We start from the raw sequence: 5,112 nt of genomic DNA on the forward strand, positions 1-5,112 counted from the left end.
GAGGGTAGTACAGTCGTCACAGACCCAAGCCTCTCGGCCATACAGGGGTCGTGGTGTCTAGAGAGGTGGCGGGGGTGACCATGGAGCATGCATGCACTTTTACATATGATGCACGGTGCATCTGTGGGGATACTTTTGCATACATGCTTACTAGATATTAGTTGCATGTGATTGTGTATTGTTGCATTTGTCTGAGCTATGTATGCTGCATATGGATGCCATGCTACATACATGTCATTTACTTTATATGTATTTGCAGTCGTATATGTATTACACAGGTGTCGGGAGTTTGTTGTTGACTCGGTGGGTTTACGGATCATGGGATCAGGGTGTTGGTTCTTTTCGGGTATGTACATTTACGTTATATGCATTTATTATGTCAGGTATGTTCATGCACAGTTATTTTATCGGATATGGATAGATGAGTTATGTTATGATAGCATATTCTTATTCTTTACTTATGGAGACTGTATTCTTTGATTCCTATCTCATTATGTAGACCATGCTTTATCCAGTCTGTACCCGCTGAGTTCCCTGTACTCACTACCCCGTCTATATTATGTTGGTTTCAGGCAGTAGGTAGATGATATGGAGATGCTTGGAGTATGCTGCTGGCCGGTCCCCTTTCCCACGTCATATCCGAGGACCTTTATCGGTTTTGTTTCTCTTTTCCTACACTTCGTATTTGTTGGGTTTAGAGTTGTGAGAACGAATTGTGTTTTTGATACATGTATTGTGGACTTGTATCTGTGATGTGTTTCGTGGACTTTTGTATTTGTGGGTTTCCTCTTCGCCTTTCCGTTGTGTTTTGATATGACCGTGTGGGCTACATATTAGTTGTATGCTTGTTTTCATTTTTTTTCTAGCCGTGTAGGCTGTGGATTTTAACTGCGTGGTTGTGTTTCTTTTGTGCACATATATTCCAGCCGCTTGTGGCTGATGTATTTTGCTTGTATGTAAGGTTCAGATTGTCACCGATACAGGGGAGATGCTGCCGAAATTTTTCGGTAGAGACTCACCCGGGGCGTGACAGGCACAATTAGAGTAGGTCTGTGGTACCCACGTACTGAGTCTTTTGATTTGATAGGTTATACCGACTCCGATTATGCTGGGTGCAAGTTGGATCGGAAAAGCACTAGTGGGGGGTTGTCAATTTTTAGGTTCATCTTTGGTTAGTTGGTCAAGTCGGAAGCAACATTGCGTTGCTCTCTCCACGACCGAGGCTGAATACATTGCCATGGGAGAGAGTGTATCACAATTGTTGTGGATGATCCACACCCTAGAAGATTATGGACTTTCGTATAAGGGAGTGCAAGTGTTATGTGACAACATTAGCACAATAAACCTAACAAAAAATCCTGTCCATCATTCAAGAACCAAACATATTGAAATGCGTCACCACTTCATTAGAGATCATGTAGCTAGGGGAGACATTGCGCTCACATATGTTGAGTCAAAGTCAAATCTAGCCGATATTTTCACCAAACCTCTTCCGGAAAATGAATTTAGTCATTTGAGGAGAGAATTGGGAATGTGTTTGGCTCAATAGACCATTCGGACATCATCATGATCAATGAGGACGGTCAACACAACAAGAGAAATTGGGAAATTAATTTGGGCAACTTGGGGACATCTCACACAAACTATAAGGCTTAACAAATTATTTTTGTTTGCTAGAAATGGAGTGAGATGCTAGGATCAGCAGAATTATTCAAAATGTATCATACATCTCTTGAATAATTAGGTTGAAGAGACATCAATTGAGTATGGGGAAGACCATTACATAATTCATGTGTATTTGGTTCCTAGATCTTACTCATATATTCCAACCAAGGAAACTTGGTTGGACCTTTTCCTATAAATCATGTAACCTTGATTGTTGGACTGTTTGATACACCTTAGATGTGTGTGAGATATTAGGATTATGAGTTAGGATCAAGGTGCATAGTTCTTGTACCTAGATGAGCCTAATTCGAAATGGAGGATCATAGGGAAAGCTCGTGTACAAGTCATGTACACTTAGCCCTAAGATTGTGGTCATAAATTAAATGGTTTAAAAACATTTTAAAATTGATTTGAAAAACCTTGATGAAGCTTTTCTAGTGATAGCATTCATCATTGAGCAAGTTGATACAAAGTTGAGGTAAACTTGAACTATTTCAAAGTTTTTTAAACTTTGTATCAAGATTTGAAAATGGAAGTTATTTTCATAGAAAATTATTTTTCCATGATAGTATATGGTATGAGGAATGTATCCTCGAAATTTTATAATTTTAATGGAATTTTCTGTAATTTTGTAGGGGTTTCTGAATTTCGGGAGGAAGAAATTCAGAAATCAGACATGTGACCGATCAGGAGGTTTCCTGTTCGGTCCAGGGGATGCTGGATCGGTCACTGGACTGATCCAGGGAGCTCCTGATCGGTCTGGTGACCGATCCAGTGAGGTCTGACCGGCCTGGTGACCGATCAGAGTGTGCCAAAATGCTGATTTTCGACTGTGTTGTCTGAAATTTCAGCTGAAAGTTAAAACACAGTTTATGTTTTGGATTTCTAAAGGGTTGAAACTCTCCAAGACATTGTTGGTGCAATGGTCAAGGGGGAGTTGACCTTTAGGGGGAGTATTACCTATTAGTCAAGGGGGAGTTGACTTTTAGGGGGAGTTTTTACTCTAAAGACTTGAGTGATATGGGATTATCACTAAGCTGATTGTTGACTTTAGTATCAAGGGGGAATTTAAGGGTTTCAATGAAAGGTATGGGACTTTCATTAGGAAGAAACTCTTGACCTTGATTCATTCTTTTTGATGTGTGTCAAAAAGGGGGAGAATGGGAGAATGTCCAAAGAATGTTCAAGGAAGAACATTAGAGTTTGGGGAGAATGTTCAAGGAAGAACATTGGAAAACCTAGGTTAGGTTATCGGGTTAACCTAACTTGATTATGATTTTTGTCAAACATCAAAAAGGGGGAGATTGTTGGTGCAACCTTAGGTCAAGGTTGACCTGACTCGAGTTGACCTGACTCGAGTTGTATTTTGATGTTTGACGAGAATAGAAAAGTTCTATTCTGATGAAAGGGGGAGATTGTTGGTGCAACCTTAGGTCAAGGTTGACCTGCTTGACCTGACTCGAGTTGACCTGACTCGAGTTGTATTTTGATGTTTGACGAGAATAGAAAAGTTCTATTCTGATATTTGACAAGAATAGAAAAGTTGTATTCTGATGTTTGACAGAATACAAACTTGGGAGATTGTGGGTGCAATCTTTGGTCAAGGTTGACCTAGTTGACCCGAGGTGAGTCGACCTGATTCGGGAAAGTCCTGGTGAGTGAAGCCAGGCAAGGGAAAGTCCTGGTGAGTGAAGCCAGGCAGTTGGAAAGTCCTGGTGAGTGAAGCCAGGCAAGGGAAATCCAGATAGGTCAAGGTTGACCAGACATCTGGTGAAAAGACCAAGCAGGGTGCTTGGCACGAGAAAAGCCCAAGTATGGAGACTTGGCACGAGAAAAGTCCAAGTATAGAGACTTGGCATGGAAAAGTCCAAGCAGAGAGCTTGGCACGGGAAAAGTCCAAGTATGGAGACTTGGCACGGGAGAAGTCCAAGCATGGAAGCTTGGCATGGGAAGTCAGAGAGGGCTTGGTAGCTCGGTAGCTCGGTAGCTCGGCAGCTCGCTCTCCGGACTAGGTCAGAGAGGGCTCGGTAGCTCGTTCTCTGGACTGGATGGAGTCGGAGAGGGCTCGGTAGCTCGTTCTCCGGACGAAGTCGGAGAGAGCTCGGTAGCTCGGTAGCTCGGCAGCTCGCTCTCCGGACTAGGTCAGAGAGGGCTCGGTAGCTCGTTCTCTGGACCGGATGGAGTCGGAGAGGGCTCGGTAGCTCGTTCTCCGGACGAAGTCGGAGAGAGCTCGGTAGCTCGGTAGCCCGGTAGCTCGGTAGCTCGGTAGCTCTGACTAGGTCAGAGAGGGCTCGGTAGCTCGTTCTCAGGACCAGGTAGGGTTTAGGGCTGGGAGCTCTAAACCTGGATCGGTCTGGTGACCGATCCAGTGATACGCTGGTTGACTGATCGGTCTGGTGACCGATCAGTAACCGATCAGTAGCTTTCTGTGAGAGTTACTGATCGGTCTGGAGACCGATCAGAGACGAGGCCAACTCTCACACAGAGTTGGCTGATCGGTCTGGGGACCGATCAGCCTAAGGCCTGATCGGTCCACAGACCGATTAGCACCATCCCAGACCGATCAGGATGTGTCCTGATCGGTCCAGAGAACCATGGATCGGTCTGCTGACCGATCCACAGCGATGTCGTTTGTATTCTTCTATTTTTCTGCAACTTCTGATTTCTCTGAACTAACGATCTTCTGTGAGCTTTTTGAGCTACAGGTTGCAGGTATCATGACGATGCTTAAATTCAAATTAAGGTCTATTAGAGGAATAAGACAAAATGGTCTTTCTACTGAGCTTGGCTGCAAATGGTGCATTTGAAGCATCAACGGATACTGGCGATCTGGGTATGTTCTGGCTGCAATCAGCTTGACTCCTTGGCATTGGTTCGAGCTCAGAAGACACCAGTGAAGACCATGGATGGTATTGGTGTGAGTTCAGAGGACCAGATGAGGAGGAGAAGTGATTGGCGACGCCTGAGTTGATCGCAGTGATTCGATACAGGTTGCAGCGATTCTATGCATCTTGCAGTGATTCGATGCAGGCAAACGCAGTGAGAAAGCAGAATAAGAAGGAGGAAGAAGAGAGGTTTGCAAAAGTTAAGGAAAAACTCTCTGTCGACCAAAGCAAGGGCGCTGTGTGGTTGAGCTCTTGGCTGAGGAATCCTTCTGTCTTTGCGCGTTGTTTTCATTGTGGTTGTGAGTTCATTTGTTCATTCCTTTAGCCACGAAGCTCTGTAAGTCTGTGCTTCATTTCATATCATTTTCTGTGACTTTTGTGGAGAGGTTTCTCCACCGAGAAGGAGAAATACTTAGCCGAAATCTGTCCGGGGGTTGATCTACCGAAAGATCAAGGGATCGTCCACCTTACGGACACGCCGAGGAGTAGGGGCAAGTTATCCCCGAACCTCGTACATCATTGTGTTAGTGGTGTTTTGTTTTCTTCCTTGTATTAGTTTGTT

At 44.1% G+C, this 5,112-nt stretch overlaps 1 long non-coding RNA gene across 1 annotated transcript; it reads left to right on the top strand.

Annotated features, from left to right (window-relative positions):
* The first annotated feature begins 279 nt into the window (after positions 1 to 279).
* LOC122030272 lies at positions 280 to 797 on the top strand. The gene is made up of 2 exons (XR_006125373.1): positions 280 to 346; positions 573 to 797. It is a non-coding gene; the product is annotated as an uncharacterized LOC122030272 (long non-coding RNA).
* Positions 798 to 5,112: the final 4,315 nt, after the last annotated feature.

This window comes from Zingiber officinale, chromosome 10B, assembly GCF_018446385.1.
Source record: "Zingiber officinale cultivar Zhangliang chromosome 10B, Zo_v1.1, whole genome shotgun sequence".
NCBI classification, from domain to species: domain Eukaryota; kingdom Viridiplantae; phylum Streptophyta; class Magnoliopsida; order Zingiberales; family Zingiberaceae; genus Zingiber; species Zingiber officinale.